The following is a 17,391-nucleotide window of genomic DNA, read 5'->3' on the forward strand; positions in this document are numbered from 1 at the left end:
GAAAAAAAAAATAGAGAATTGAAAGTTATAGGGGTGGGCAGCTAAGAAATACAAAAGGCTGATAGAAATCATTTTCATTAGAATGTGGTTAGAGTACAGATATTCATTTTGATTTTTGATTTCTTTCAGTTTTTTGATTTTTGATTTTCTACCAGTATGACCCTCAGCCTCTCAAAACAAGAAGGATATTCCTCAAAGTTGAAATGAATCTATATAAGATTTTGTTCAAATGAAGAATCAATTCAAATGATTCCTAACCCCTCCTCATCTACTTTGGAGATAAAAACTGCTATGATTATTTTGAGTAAACAGACAAGTGGAGATGACAGGAAATCATTTTTCATTTGTTAAAAATCAGAAAACCTTTGACACCCACTTTAAAATAAATACACCTACTCCTTTGATCTTCTGTGTATGTATTACCACAGGGCTTAAATATCTTAATAGGATTTTAGGTAATGTCATTTTCATGAAAGACAGTCATTTGGAAACCAACAGCTCTATGTTTTGTCCAAATAGCCGAGTAATCTACTATCTTGGCAGTAATTGCTTTTGCTGCATTTCTAATGTGTATTGCATGAAGAGGTTATGAATACACTCAAGTGTGTGTGGTTTTCAAGGTATGTATTTGTGTTTGATCCTATATTTCCTTTGTTATAACATTCTCCTACTTTTCATCACTTTGACTAATAGAATATTTGTAAATTTTCTGGAGAGTGAGTTTGGGCATATGCTTTGAGGGATATGCTTCCGCATCACAAAAGATATGGAAACATAATTGATTACTTGCTTATCAATAATATTTTGATTTTGTTTAAATGAAATTTTTAAGACATTTGGATTGCTATGCATTTATGTTTTAAATTTACCCTCTCTGGGCATGTTTTGATAAATAAAATAACTAAGTTACTTTAGAAAAACGCCTATTAAACAGAGTACTTTGTTTAGAGAAGGTATATTTAAAGAAACTTACACAGCTAAAGAAATTGACTTTCGTCTTCTCAGTGACTTAATTTCACTACCTGCTGATTTGTCCTTTGCAGTATTTAGCTCAGACCAAGACAGAATCGTGTGTGCTGTTAGGTTTGCAAATTGCTGATCTCCCAGTGACTTTCCCTCTTAGATCCCAGTTGAGTATGGTTACCTTGAGAACTGTGGTATTAGCCGTGTTAGAGCATGCTCCACTGGGGAGTTCTGTGCAGTCTATTTTTAATGCTATTTAATGAAGGAGCGAGCGCCTCACTCAGCAATAAAAGAAGCATGAGGGAAGACAGAGCAGTGCATGGTTATGGATACTGGACAAGGATATTTGGAAAGGTGAAGACTGACCACTGACTATGGTAATTTTAATTAAGTCCTAATATATTGTATGAATGGAAATATTGATTTTTGTTAGAGAATTATACATGAATAGTTCAATGGATGTTTTCGTAAACCTCTTCACTAGTTCTTAGAAAGAAGACTCAATAATTTGAGTTTTTAAAACTTGAGGGAGATACTAACTGGGAAATTCCTGCATGCATACTATTTTTAATGCAAGCTGTCATATTCTTGGGTGGTGAGAAGCGCAGAAATAATTTCAAATTCCTAAAATATTGTTCTGGTGAAAGGTTTGGAGTTCGTATAACATTCTGCAAATAAAATAACTAATGTCGTTCTAAGATACTACAATAACCTGAAGCTCTGCCTTGTGAATTGCTTCATTTTCTTTTATGAACTTGGAGTCTAGGTCCAGAATTGTGACAACTCGAGGAAGCAGGAAGTTTTGATTGAACTTGTTAAGAATATTTGGGTTGTTTTCTCTCCTTAGCATTAAGATAAGCATCACAGGTTATCTTACTGAAGATTAAATATTTTAAATATATATATATATATATATATATATATATATACACATATATATATATATATATATATATATAGCAGAGGCAGCACTGATAACTTTTGGCAAGTTGTAATGAGGGGCAAAATATCTTAGCATTATAGTGTGTACAATGCAAGAAGCCATCTGTCTGCAACATTTGCATATATACAGAACACCTGTCTTGAGGTAGAAAGTGAGAATGTTCAATCAGAAAGGTCTTGTGTTGATTTTCATATTAACAACCTACTATAATCAAGTTATTCTTTTGTTCAGAGTAAAGCTAATTAGACAAAATGCTTAAGTAGTTTCAAAGTTAATAAACATAAGAGAAAGTAAGCAGTTTCTATTAGATGGGCAAGTTAGTCATATAATTTTTAAATAAAGCTGTTAGAACAATGTGCAAAGTTGATCTGGATTTTTGCCAATTCTTATGAAAAAGGATCCCCAAAAATAAACTACTAAGGAAAATACATCACAAGGAGTTACTGTGATTTTTGTTTGTCTTTTTGACTTAGTTCTAGAGGAGGAAAACAACTCACACAGGGTAAAATATTTCCCTTAGTGGTCATGCCTTTTGGACCACAATGCTGATACCTTTCTCAAGCTTCTCAAATCAGTGGGCATTCTCATCTGAATTCAATGTCTATTTTGTCTGTGGACAAGATAATGATAAGCTACATGAGTAGAGCGTAGGATGAGTCAGCCACTGAAGACACAATATACAAGGTAGCCAGAAGTGAATATGATTGAGAATTCTCATTAGTATGAGGAGACAGTTGGACGTCCATAAGGTTGGAAATTACAAATTAATCATTTGTCTATAAGTCAGTTTAATTCAGATCTGCTTTGTGACAAGGTTAGGAAAGAATGTGGGGCTTAAAGGTGATGTCGACAATGAAAGCCATTTCTTCATATGGTAAGTACTGGCATCATTCTAACCGGTATCACATGGTAGTAGCCTGTTTAGAAATTTGTGAATCTTTAATCACAAAAAGAATTGACTTCCTTAAAAATGCATTATGTCATCTGGAAAGTTCTTAATATATTTCAAGTCAGAGATGATGCATTTGCAAAATATATACTTCCTCTCTTTAGACAAAGGACCTTTATGATTCCAGAAGCTCTACATTTCTGTGGACTTTGCCTTCTTTCATTTTTTATTCTAGTGTTTACTGTTAAATATGATAAATGAATTACAAGCAGCAATGAAAGCAAATGCTGAAGGACTGTTGAAGGAAAAAAGGAATATTAACAAGATGTATTTGTAACTAGATTTGTTTTTCTTAGAGTGTCTTTGCTTCTGAGTGTTGTTTTCCTTTAGGTGGCTTTATGCCAAGTTTTAATAAATTGATTATTTGTAGTGTCTTAGTGTTATAATTTAATTAATTTTGCTCATCTTGAATTAATTTGGGCCCTAGATACTGAAGTATGTATTACTTGTATTTTTACATCATAGCCAGTGGTCTATAGGATTAGGTATGAGCTGAGCTATAAAGTATTTAAATTATATACATAATGTTTCATAAAGAATAAAGTGCATGAGAAAGAATATCAGGTTTATTGAGCAGTTTTTAAATGTCTGGTAACATTGTCATTTGTAGTCTTAAAATCTTCTGTGGTCTGATGATATTTTTTTTTAGGCATGAAATGCTCATATAACATTTTGAATGCACCTTTCTCTAAACTTACTGGGACATATCTGTGCTTTCAGAAATCACAATGCAGGCAAACCAAAAAAGTGAATTGAAATAATTACATCAAGACAATGAAGGGGATGTTGAAAAACAAAGGGGTTTGCTTGAGTGCATGAAATTGCTGTCTACTTTCAGACGGAACCCTTAGCATCATATTATGCTTCTTTTTTGTGTGTCATTATTATAGATCCTGGAATTGCCAGGTGGAGAGAATGTTAATCACTGTCCATCGTCACAGCAGATCAGTATTTTTAAATTTCCTTACACACTTTGCCCAAAGAAATGTCTTTTGGCAGTTCTATAAGCCCTGTTTAATATGTCTTTCAATGGGACAGGATTAATAGATTTTTGTATACGTTTTGTAATAAAGTGATGTGTATTAGGATACAGCTGTAATTGTGACATTAAAATGTTGAAGCATTAGTCCAAAATTGTCTCATTCAAGGGATCTATTCATAATTATTTCTCAGTCATAAATTCATATGTTTTAAAAGTAATATACGTTGCAGTTGTTCCTGTTACCTAGCAAAAGAAAATCACTTCATTTTATCCAGGTAAAGAGGACAAGTGTCCACTAATAATCATCCCTTTTAAAAACAGGCCTTTTACTACATTCTCACATTTCACACTACTTCAAGAAGATACAAGTCTTAAATTAGAAATCCGTTATGAATAACACACAAAATATTAAGATTTTATTAACAAAATCCCTCTGGTAAACAATAACATTGGTTTTAAGATAATTGCAAATAAATTTGGTTTTAGTTTAAGGGGGGGATTTAAGATTTTTAACAGGGAAACAATTACGTCACTTTTTATTTCAAATATTTCAGCAAATTTTGTGGAGTGTTTTGGTATATTTGTGGGCAATGTTTCTCTGCAGAATTGCAAAGTGCAATATACCATCTTTTTTTCTGCAGCTTTTTCATTGGAACAAATTCACAAAGCATATCTAGCTAGATAAGCCCAGTCATCTTTCACTGATACCCACACAAATTGGGAAATAATTCCTTGTGATAGAGATATCCAAAAAAACTCAGTGGTTCCATGGCCAAATTTAGTGCAGGAACTCTTAATAATGGACAAGCATTCTTTTCCATTTTTATTATCCTTGATTGCTTCTTTATTATACACTAAATACTTGAGATAAGAACAAGAACTCTCTCTAGGGAAACAGAAACCAGAGAAATGGTTTTCATATAGTTAGCAGATTTCCCTTTAATTGCTAAGATACTATACTCATTCAGAACATTCTAGTCCATTGGATCATACACTAAAAAAAGATAGTTTATGCATGTTGATATATTTTTGGTCTAGTTCAAATTGAGAAACAAGCAGTGAAGTAAAATATTTCCATATCTTTAAAGGACAAAATTGAACAACCACTTCTAAAAGTTTTATGGTCCTGTGAGTTGTGATAAAATATCCTTTATCCTTTGACATGTAAACCAGAAGGCCCAGCTATCATCTAATTGCTCAGTGATTCAAGTTGCTTTCAGATTATCTCACTAATGTTACACAGACCTAGAAAAATCGAGCTACTGGTCAATAAAGGGTGAAGGAAGGGCATGTCAACTCACTGAAATTCAGTGACTCCTCATACTTGTTTAAATTTTATTTGCCTATAAATTCAATGGAAAAAAATGGAAAGCTAACAAATTTATTTTTCAGCTTTTTGCATGTTTCTAAAATCACAAGCTAAAGTCCTCACAAAAAGTTCTAACATAGAGAAATAAATACATATCTATAGTCTGGATTTACATGTTTTCCTTAGCATTTTGCTTGTTAATATGTATGTAACTTTGCTGGAAATCCCAGTGTTGCTGGCATCTGATTTGATTTAATCATCAAAGAGCTTTTGGACAGAAAACAAGTAGATTCGATGTGAGTATGTGACAGAATCAAGATTTCTGCAGCATTTGCAAGCTTTAACTACTCAATGCTTCTTTAAAACAATTTTTAAATGGGTGTAAAAAGGCTTTTGGTTAAAAATACGGTACTTTATTCTCTTTGTTTAGAGAAAGAAGATTAAGGTTTTTAGTCAAATCATCATTCTTTAAGCCAATGTAGCACATAGCTCTATTAAAATTGCTATGGAATTCTACCAAATTAATTAATTGTTAGAATCCTACAGTCATATTTATGATCTTACTTCTTGTATCTGGCCTATAGGAATGATCAAGCTAACACTCTTAGATGGCTTTGTTTATATTCTTTTTAATTTTAAATTTATTTAGATATGCTGATGTTGTAAGAATTTTGGGAAATTGTCAAACAACTGGCATTGCACTAAATTCAGAAATTTCACATCAAAGAACTAGCTGGTATCAATGATTCGTCATTTTTTTCACTCCCGTGTCATTTAACTTTGGCCACAACATTTTTTTGTATGTGAAGACTCAAATTTTTCTCATAATCATTAATTTTCACATAATCACTAATAGCATTCTGGAATGATAAGATAATCTAGCATATAATCGTGTTGCATACACATGCGACAGCTATCCGCTTACCATCAGCGTTGTTAAGCACTCTAACAACTGAATGCCTTAATCTTTAATTGTCATTATAAGTATTGTCTTCAGTCAGAACTTTGTATGACTTGGTTTTTAGTGTTTCTTCAGCGTCAAGAGGTAGGAGAGTATACATAGCTAATGTGATCGAATTTATATATTGCAACAAATTTATACATCTTCCAGGATAGGAATGCAAATATCCCTCCAGCAGGGAAATTATTGTATTCCAAAAATAATTGTAATGTCTGTGTTAATTGTCTGATATAATATGGAAAGCTGTAGATAGAGATATTTTGAATTTAGTGGAGCTTCTGATTGAGATTCATATTAAAACTACTAGAGAGGTTGTATACCAAAAGTATGCTAGGAGCCCATCTGAGAAGGAGCCAGGTAAATGAGCTGTAAGCAATGAAGGAAGGCTTTACCAAGGAGGCGCATGGGCCTCCGGGAGATTCTGCACCTTAGAGAAATGCACAAAATTAGGATTAAAATGAAAGGTCCAGGGAAATAAGGGCTAAAAGTGGTGTATCTGAATGTCACTTTCTGTGACTTAACTTCATATGTATGCAGTTCACCACCTGAATTGGTACATGGTACCGGTGTTTGGCTTCTGGGTCTGAGTAAATAACGAATAGTGTGACTATGGCCGAAGCTCCAAACCTCTCTGTGCTTCACAGTTTCTACAGGTGTAATTGGGCAGTAACAACAGTCCCGACTCAGCAACTTACTAGTTGTGTGACGCTGGCAATTTAGTTAACTCCTCATTGCTTCGACTTTCCCATTTATAAGGTGGGAATAAGACCTACCTTGCGTGGTCAAAGCAGAAGCAAAGCACCTGACTCATGGGTATTATTCACGTAAAAGAAACCACCTTCCTTTCACATAAAAAATTAGACAGAGATTGACTCTTCTTTCTTTTAAGGATCCACACCTCCGTTTAAGAAAAACAAAAGCCTTTTCGTAATTTGGAATACAGCTCTCCTTCATTTTTATCCCATAATATTTCTGATGATTAAAATTGGTGATGCTTGACTCTTTCTGTGCTATGAAATACTGAAGGCTAAGCCAAGGTAGTAACTAATCTCAGAAGTGTTCATTGTTTAAGGAATATGATGGTTAATAGGGCCATAATCTTCTGTCAGTTCGTAAGGGAAGAAATGGTCTAATTCAGTGTTGTCTAAAAAGTAACATATGGGTATTGTTTCTCTAGAACATTCTAGTTGCCTAATTTCTACCATTTAAACGGGGTGAATAAAAAAACAAATCATTGAATAGGAAACAACTGGAATGAATCCATGAAGGAAAAACCTAAAATTCTGCATTAGTGGATGGGAGCAAGGACTAACAGCATATTTGAGGTGACATGAGAGAAACATTTCTCTAATCTGCAACAAAGCTTTGGCCTCACTGAAGGGTCCTTGGCACTCCCACAGAAGGCTTCGGCTTCCTGTCTCCAAGCACTGAGTGAGCTTTGGATGGGGCAGCCGATCTGGCCTCTGATCCTAAAGTACCTGCATTGATTTTGCTGAAATGAGTCAGCAACTGTGCCTCCGTGAACATGGCCAGAGAAAGGAAAGACTTCTGTCATAACGAGGTTTAAACAATTGGTTCCCCTACCAAAATATGGAGAGCCACAGATAATATCCAGCACAGGAGAAGGTGAGCTATTCAAAGCAGTAGGTGCATCAGATAATTGCATTTTATTTTCTATTATAAAATGAATGTCAGCATTCTTCTGGGGAGTAACCTAATCAACAATTTATCAAGGAAATTTCTCAGAAGGTGTCAGAGAATAAATTTATAATTCTCTGCTATCCAAATATTTGCTGGAAATCAAACAAAACAAGCAAAGTGTAGACATATTTTGTTCATATATGTTTGTATATATATATATATATATATATATATATATATATATATATCTAGAGTCAATATGCTTATGCACAAGTCATTTAACTAGCTTACATTAAATAAACAAACAAAAGGCCTATTTCCCAGTCAATTTTTCACTGTCCTCAGAAGTTCTTGGCTAGCATAGCACTTACATGCTGCAGATATTTAATCAAAGTTTGTTGAATTAAAAATTGACCTTTCTACTGTTGATGGCATCTGATATTCAGGATTTAAAATCTACTCTAAGTTTTAATTGTATTTTTCCCTGAAGTTTCAGCTTAAGCAGATTTGACATTCGTCTTTTTGAGAGGACAAAAAGCTGCCCTTATGTCTAGACCTATAACTGTGCTAGCTATTATTTTGGTTCTTACAAAAAAAATTTCTTCTTCAGATCTCAGAAAACGACTAGAGGTTTGATGGGAATAACAAGACTCCTAAAAGTTCAATCTGCTTAAACTGACTACAAACACTACCTTTTCATCTAAGTGGAAGGGAATTCATTAACACTCTGTTAATATGGTCTTGGGAGAAAGAATGAGGCAAAAGCATGTTTACAGAATATTTCCAAATCATTGTTACACAGAGCTAGAGGCAACCCATCTTTACTGGATGTCTGCCTTTGGGGGAATTAACCGTGGTGAAGAACTCATTTCCCCACTCATCATGTGGGGAAAGAAGTCACTCCTCTTAAGAACTATGCAAGTAGACAGTGCTGAATTAGAAGGCAGGGGTGAGGGACAAATGGAGAAGAGAATATTATCAAATTGGAGACTTTGAGATCGCCCTTCCTGCTTTCAGCAGAACAGGTGTCTCCAAGCTATAGGAAGCTCTTCACTTCCTGCTACCTAGGAAAGATGAAAGGATTGAGTTAAATAGAAAATCATTTAATCCAACTGGACAACTGGATTAATGTTTTACCCCATCTATAAAAGTAATCTTGTTTGAAAGGAAGGGGTACAGCTGATTACAAATGAAATGAGTTTGTTTTCTTAATTTGTCTCCAACATTTTAAGAAATGCTAATGTAGTGTTGATGGAATGAACTTAGAGAGATGAGGAACACATTATCTTTCTTCTACAATACTATGGCAGGCTTTAGAAATATGTAGAAAGCAATAGATTTTGACATTGTTGATATTCTCATCAGGAAGCCAGGAACATATTGTATCAAAGTGAGGGAACTTCCACACAAGCCAAATTGAGGAACCAGCTGAGTTCTTGGGTGATGGCTAACAAGGCTTGTCTTTGCATTAGATATCATTACCATTCAATCACTTATTCATTCTTCTTTTTCAAGTATTTATTGAAGTTTTCTACGTGTTGTGTCTCAGGCGAAATACTTAGGAAAATTTGATGTGTAGTTTTTTATAGGCACTTGATGATATGAATGCACTTTAACTTTTCTAAACAATGAATTGAGTAATTGAGAGTTTAGCAAAAATCCAGTGATAGATGGACAATGTCTTGGACAACAAAGCAATATGAATTAATTCCAACAAATTAGAAAAATTTTTCTTTACCAATAAAGTTAATTAGGAAATCCATAGGGAGTACACTTTGATGGTAGAAAAATATTCTTTCCAGAAAACAAACATGGAAGAGTGAGCACCACTGAGAAGCTTTAGTGGGGAGGAAAGTTCTGTTGGTGGTAATAGGCCACAAAGTAAAACCAAGTTATGTTGCTCTCCAATAAGAGGAAACACCATCAACCAAGACAAACGTATGTGAAATTAGTATGAGCCAGTTATATTCTCTTTTTCAATCCAATCATGCATTTACTATATTAGTTACTAGGGCTGCAAGGAAATGATTGAAATTACATTGGGATTACGAACTGGAACCAAAGTTCAAGGTACCTGATCAGAGTAAAATATAGAAAATATATGAACCAGCCCACCTGTTTAGAATTAAAAATTAGGTTTATCAAAAGACAAGTCATTCTTTGAATTTGTTGTGAGATTCCACATTTGTGTGTTTGAGAAAGGAAACAGGAAAATCATTTCAGAAATAATATTATAAAATCTCATAATCCTTAATAGATTAAAAATAGTGCCTGTGATCAGAGGAAGATAAAATTATACATGGTTCTGTAGGAAAACCACAGAGGAATAAAAGATTTGACCTGTAGGTCATCTGAAGGGTAATCTTTCTTTTTTTTTTTTTTAACAAAAGGAAAATTGATGCAGTTTTTTTCATTGGCTATAAAACAATTTAGATATTTGGAGGCAGAGAGATGTCTGGAGAAATATATATTGTCTCTGTCCTGCTTCTTATTCAAATACCTTGCTCTGAAATACTGAAGAAAAAAGCTACTTTTGGAAGTTACCTGTTAGAACAGGAGTATGCCAGATAATTTCTAAGATCTCTTCCTGTTTATAATTTTCATTATTTAATGACACTTTTTTGTATAATGTTCATGGATCCATTTTTATTGCCTTGTTCATAAATGTTAACTATGCTTTATTCTTTAGCCCTGAAAATAAGCACTAATGCTACACAACAGGAGTGAAATTATTAGGAGGTGCTCTTATCAAGAATAGTTGGTTAAGAAAAGAGAATCTGGGTTCCCAGGCCTGGGCTCAGATCCAGCTCTGCAACTTACTAGTAAGTTTCTTAAGCTTTCTAAACCTCAGCTGCTTCACTTCTAAAAGGTGATTGTTCTAAGAATTAAATATAAACTTCTTAGCTCATTTCTTGATATTCATTTTTTTCTGCTGATCACAGTTTCAGAGTTTCTAATGTCCTTATCACTACGTTTTCTGGATTGCATAGGCCTCACATAATAAATAAAGCATCCCCACAAAATCCCTACCCGTCTTGAGAATGTTTTCATGAGGTGGCAGTTATCTTGGGTATTTTCTTCAGGCGTAATTGGAATCTGTTTTGAGCACAGCTGTACTCTGTATAATGAATGTTTCCACATCCATGGCTCAGTGAGAAGAGGCCATGTGTGAACACAGAGAGAACAGGCCATTGTTGCTAGAAGACGCTCCTTGCGCAGACAGCAGAATTTGACCTTTTGTAAGCTTAGGTGGGCAGTAGAACCTTTGAGAAGGAGATTTGGATATTCATGGCTGATTCAGTGTACACAAAATTCCATACAGTATTTTATTATCTACCAATGTGACTCAGCTTTGAATAAGATTGCGGTCCAGTGCTGATTTACAGAGGAAGTTAACTAGGCCTCCTAGATTTGTCTAGTCATAGTGTAGACAGTTTAGTCTTAGTATCCTCCCAGGAGCAGTTTGGGACTGTTATCTATGAACTAGGGATAATTTCAAATAAAATTACAGTAAACTTGTGACTTGTTCACTTTGCAAATAAAACCAATGCTGATACCCAGCAGAAGGCCATTTGTGTAATAAAAGCTTTGCCCAGAGGATCTAGCAAGAGAAGAGCGCTCTAAAATCAATTTTTCTAAAATCACTGAAAACACTACCTCATTGTTTTGATCTAGCTGTGAAAATAGATTGGTTTTGATGTTTTAAGAAAGGATGAGGAGATATCACTTGTTTCATCGTTTATTGATTAGATCCTTAGGCTTAAACAGGGATCAAACGGTTTGCACTGTTAGCCAAAGAATTTACAGCATTGACACAGAAGCAGACCTACAAACTTGAATGGGCTGATATATTTTACTGCAAGTCTGGGTGAACTTACCTGATATACTGAATTGACAGAAAGCCAACCTTTAGATATTCCTGATGAGATCCATCGATAAATGGAAAATAAGATCTACATGAAAGGAATGTGATGTTTTTCTGAACCTGTTAGGGAAACTACCATGTGGCCATTTGTGGAGGAAATCTGTACTTATTTCTGTATTGATTAGGTCATTTGTGCCATTTGTTCCGCTCTGCAGGAATTACTTCACTTGGCTTGCTCTTTCTGCACTCTCTTTTACCTTGTTTCTCCAGGCAAAAATTCTTATCAGTATAGATATCCAAGATTTCTGTAGCCTTGTGAGTATTACTTGCCGAAGCCACAGGGACAGTGATAAGTAAAAAGTCAGTATTCTTCTACTGATTTTGAGTTTACCTTTGGATCATGTTTGATCTAAAGCTACATGTGGCATTGTGATTTCAAAGAAGTAATTTGTTTTATTGCTTTGCACTTCAAATGGTACCTGATATTTATAAACTTCCTCCTGTGTGCAAGGGACTTTGAGTGCCTGTGTGACATCCATACTTACCTGCTTTTTGGCTGTGGTCATAGCAGTTACACTATCTCTGTTATGCTATATTTGGGGACTGTTAAGGAAGTATGAAAGATGTATATTTCATCCTTAATTTTTTCCTTGTAATATGAATTACCCTGTAATATGTAATGACCGTGCAAAACAGAGAATTCGATTATCTCATCTGGGTATCATCTAACTAAGAATCAGGGGCTAGGGGAAGGATGTATAGGGAAGCCATGACAAAGAGGGCCATGAAAATTAATTTTTGAAACTGCTGCAAAGTGATGGAAATTTGTCTGCATGCATCACAGATCTATACTTGTGGCTGCCGTTTATGGCATGAATGCTGCCATGAACTATCAGCTCCTGATTTTACATATCCTTAAGGCACACTTTCCCGTGATGTCATAGAAAGGGGGTAGGTTTGACATCAAGGTGATCTAAATTTGAATTCCATCTCTGCTTCTTACTCACCTAGCCAAGTTAATTAACCATTGTGAACTTAATATTTTCTTCATGAGTTACATATAAAATACTTGCCACATAATAGAAATGAGAGCTTGTTCCTGCTTTCTTTACATGTACTGACTATCCATTAAAACATTGAAACTTTTCAGAATATGTATACTGAAACTGTATATCAATATTTGTTTTGAAAATACTATAAAGTTGTGGATTGGGTCAAAGACATTGCATCAGTCCATGAATAACTGGAAATGAAAAATAAACAAAATAAATTTGGAGGGTTGTCAGATTCTGTAGCGTTGGCTTTTATAAAGTGTCAGCAAGATATATTATATAATTAAGTAAAAAAAAAAAAAGGAAAAAATACTACAGCTTATCTAAATCCATATTTGTATTCACCACTTAATTTGAAGCAATAAGATTTATTTAGGGGACCCAATGGTTCATACTTAAGAATAAATAGATACCCAAGAATAAGTGATTAGGAGAATATATTATTATATTTTTTCAGAAAAAAATAGTGATCAAATATATGAAAAATGGTTTAAAATGGTTTAAAAGATGCATATTAAGTGATGAGTGAAGTTTAAAGGAAAATTGCATTTTCATTTTTTCCCTAATGGATTCACAAGGTTTGAGCTTTTAAGTGCATGTTTTAAGTTACTCTTTTGTGATTCTGTACAGTTAAGGCACATTAGCTTCCTCTTCAAATACGTGTTCTAAGATATTTCCTCTATAAACTCAGGGAAAGGTGCTACATTATTACTTATATCCTGCCTTCTTGCCCCATGGAGAGAAATAATACCAGACAGATAAATGTATGCAATTTACCAATATCGAGGATGAAATTATCCATTCCAACTAATATGTTTCTCCTGTAATTATCTTCTGAAAACCTTAGTTAAGAACTAGCCCATGTGAACTTTCTTCACAGATTATTTGTTCTCGATTTGTTTTCTGCCAAGCAGACCAAACACCTGGAATGCACACGCTCATTCCTTGACTGTGCTTTTTTGTGTTGGTTGGCAGAGGGTGACGGTTACTTTAAGCAGATGTGCAGGATCAGAGTGGCCTTTTTATCTTTCTACCCTCAAGGAGTCAGTTTCTCAGATAAAGGAAGTGGTGAGGTTAACAGATATTTCAGCCTACCCTGAAATAAAAGTTAAGCACGGTAGGTATAATAAACATGTTTATTAATTATTTATCAGAAGTAGTGCCTTTGTTAAAATATTTGGAAAGAGAGATATAAAGACAATGCTTAATTTTTATTAATTAAATACTAAATCTTATTTTATGACGTGAAGTAAAGTAACAACCAAAATAATTTTGTTTTCTCACTTACCTAACTTGAAGAAATTGAAAATCTTAGAAATAATATTTATAGGTGAATATAAGGCTTTATTTGATATCAGTATATTTTACATTATGTATATGAAACATATGGCTACAAATTTCTTAATTCATTATACGCATTAGCTAGCTTTCCTTGGAGAACTTTTGACCTACCGCAAGGGGGTAAGCTTTGTTTTACTATTGAGGAGTATTTCTGCAGAGATAACAGAAAATAAGTATGCATACTCTTTGATAAATATATATGTGTGTATATTGATATATGCATTTATGTATATATATATTTGAGATTTCTTGTTATAAAAAAATCATTATTATTAAGACAGATGGGGTGCTCCACGATAGCTTATTTTCTATTTTTTTCTTTCTGATTTCACTTTTGCCATTGCTAATAAACAATATCCATTAAGACTAGGATTATAGAAGGGAGTCAATGAAGAGAGGAAACTTTCATGTACCCCTCTTCTCTGTGCATCAGTGCTGATGAAATGGCTAGATAGTAATAGAGAGTAAGATGATGAATTTATTGTTTCAAATGAGGGTTCAGGGATTTCTGTACACTTTAGATTTCGATTTCATAGCTCTGCCCCAGTGACCAAAATGAGCTATACTGTATGTCTTTTAAATGCCAATTGGTGATCCAGGGGCCATATTTTAACACAAGTGAGACATCCTATTCCTTAAGCGAATACTATTACAAAAGGAAGTAAATGTGAGTTTTCTTATATCATCTCGAGGGGAAATTTCAGATGGTGGCACTCCTATATCATACAGGAGAGTTATTTCTGAAGCAGTGGTTCTCAAAACATTATATACATTAGAATTGCCTGAAGGTTTATTAAAATATGGAATTTTCAGATGCACCAGATCTGGGGTGGGGCCCAAGTATATGCATTTCTGACAAGTTCTTAGTGATGTTGAGCTGCCAGGACATGGACCAGAATTTGACAACCACTGATCTAAAACATAAAACTTTTTGCCAGAATGTAGAATTTGTATGATTGATGCTTTATAATCTAAAATAATAAAGGAATACCGTAAAATTTCAAGACAAACTAAACTTACAATAACTTTGAATTTACTTTCATTTCAAAATTATTTTTTAAAACATAACATCTTAAAGAAAGAGATGAGGATAACGGATTCCACTAGACAGAAAGATTTAAGCAGCTTCTGTTTTGAATGATTATTGAATACAAATTTCTCCCTAAGATTGTGTGTACTAAGAGTTGCCAGTGTAGGATTATAAAATCCACAGAGATATGGTAATAATCCCTAATTCCCCTAATCCACAAGACTGGATATTCTAAAAATCAAGAAAAATCTTAAAATAAAAATTTTTAAATAAAAACAGTCAACACAAAAATGTGAAGACAAAGATTTATAACAGCTTTATTTTAATTGCCCCAAATTAGGAAGAACTCAAATGTCATTTATGAGGTGGATGGATAAACTGCAGCACATCCATAGACTGCAATATTGCTCAGCAATAAAAAGGAGTGAATTACCCATCTACACAATAAATTGGATGGATCTCAAGGGAATTATTCTGAGTGAAAGAAGCCAATCACAAGACATTGCAGGCTGTATGATCCCATTTATAGAACATGTCAAAATGATAAAAACTGTCATGACAAAGGTTAGATTGGTGATTGCTAGGAGATGTGACAAAGAGAGGGGTGTCTCTGTGAAGGGGTCGTATGAGGGGTGTCTCTGTGAAGGGGTCGTATGAGGAAATTTTTTGAGTTGCTAGAGCTGTACCATAGTCTGATAGTGATGGTGGTTATATAAATTTATACAAGTCTTAAAATTAATAAAACCATGCAGCCCCTAAACAAGTCAAATTTACCTTATAATAATTTTAAAATTAAAAAAGGCAGAATTACACTATCGTTTAGTTACATCAAGTAACTGAATTTGTGCAATTATATGAGATAAAAGTGTCAATTTATATAAACAGATAAAATATGTTTTATTTCAAACAAAAGAGAAACATAAGATATGGTCTCTATGAGAAACGTTCTTCAAAAATAATACCAATTCCATTTTTAACCAGGCAGAAATACTAGGCAAGTTTTGGAGTCTGGAAAACTCTGCCTGACATAGTTCTTAACTGTGTTACCTTTGGTACCCTTCCGTATTTCCTCATTTGGTGTTTTTCTTAGAATCCCTTTCTGTAACCTTTGCTGCTTTAAAAATGATTTTCATGGGCACACTTATTCCTCTCATTTAGACTGTGAAAAACTGACAGCCCTAGACCTTTCATCCAGTTACCTCCCACATGTATGTACACATCCTTAGAAATTGCCATCCATTCACGACTTGAAGAGCCCAGTGGTGGCTACCTCGGGGTTTCTGAAGGAAGCCCATACCATTCTGAAGCAGCCATAATTTTAAAGACACTAAGGTCTCTAGAAACGTCTGGAAGATCAGGTATGCAGAAGTATTGGCAGTTTAATTCTAGCCAGGTCTCTGATCCGGTGATATCAATAAACATCTGTTGAATAGATGCATATGTTTCCCTCAGTGAAAGAGTTAATAGCTAATACATTTATAATGGCAACTCTGTGTGAAGTACTCTCCTGAGTGTTTTATGTATATTAACGTGCTTAATCCTTCCAGCCACTTATGAAGTAGCGACCCTTATATTTCCATTTTCAGATGAGAAAACTGAGGCACAAACACATTCGGTAACGTGCTCAGAATCAGTGGTGGAGTCAGTCTTCAAGCCCTAGATGTCCAGCTTCAGGGTCCACACAGTTAACTGTCACATAATACTTTCTCTGCTTTCTGTTTTGTTTTGTTTTTGTCTGTAGTTCCTCCTTTTACATCAGACTGATATATTTGTTAATGTTATACTTCAGTTTACATATGGCCCACCAGTCCTTAGATAATTCATAAACCTTTGTATAGAAATGATTTGTGGCACCAACTGGGAATCCATTCAGATTCTAGTGTTTGAACCCAGCTACACAGAATGCCAATGGATACGTGGATCTGCTGGTGTAGACACAGGTGTGAATAGAGTTGTAGCCATGGGCAGAGGGAGAGGGCAGCTGAAATGCCTGGTGATACCTGCAGCATGGCGGGTGGTGCTCTTGTGGGGGCAGACGACATGATGGCAAACTCAACAGCATGGTGCCTCCTATCCTGCGGACACGGTCTGCTTGCAAAATCAGAAAGCTGCTCTTGTGTCAGTCAGACCTGAGTGCTGCCTGGTTAAATAAGATGCTTTTCCAAGAGGAAGTTCGTCTGAGAAGCCTGCTACCAGCCTAATGAATCTGCTTTTCCAGCTACCTTGGTTGAGCAGTGAAGAATTGGCTGAGGAACCCTTCTTCTCACTCTGTCTGTGATTCAACTTGTAGAACAGACGGGGCGTACAAAACTCCAACCCAAATCTTAGAAACAAGGGGTTTTCCTTCCATTCAGT

General features: G+C 34.7%; 2 protein-coding genes across 3 annotated transcripts in view; both read left to right on the top strand.

Moving 5' to 3' along the window:
• Positions 1-914, top strand: part of LOC116538212 — a 163,055-nt gene extending 162,141 nt beyond the window's left edge. Inside the window, exon 3 of the mRNA XM_032260470.1 lies at positions 130-914. The gene's annotated coding sequence lies outside the window, so the exon portion shown is untranslated. The remainder of the gene's footprint in view (positions 1-129) is intronic.
• Positions 915-1,016: 102 nt separating this feature from the next.
• Positions 1,017-17,391, top strand: part of ARPP21 (cAMP regulated phosphoprotein 21) — a 155,819-nt gene continuing 139,444 nt past the window's right edge. Inside the window, exon 1 of one of the 2 annotated variants that reach the window (XM_032269559.1) lies at positions 1,017-1,340. The gene's annotated coding sequence lies outside the window, so the exon portion shown is untranslated. Of the gene's footprint in view, positions 1,341-1,915; positions 2,781-17,391 lie in introns of those variants that run through there. The other variant, XM_032269575.1, reaches the window with a different exon arrangement.

Source organism: Sapajus apella, unplaced genomic scaffold (genome assembly GCF_009761245.1).
Source record: "Sapajus apella isolate SASKATOON/1434 unplaced genomic scaffold, GSC_monkey_1.0 scaffold4, whole genome shotgun sequence".
NCBI lineage: Eukaryota > Metazoa > Chordata > Mammalia > Primates > Cebidae > Sapajus > Sapajus apella.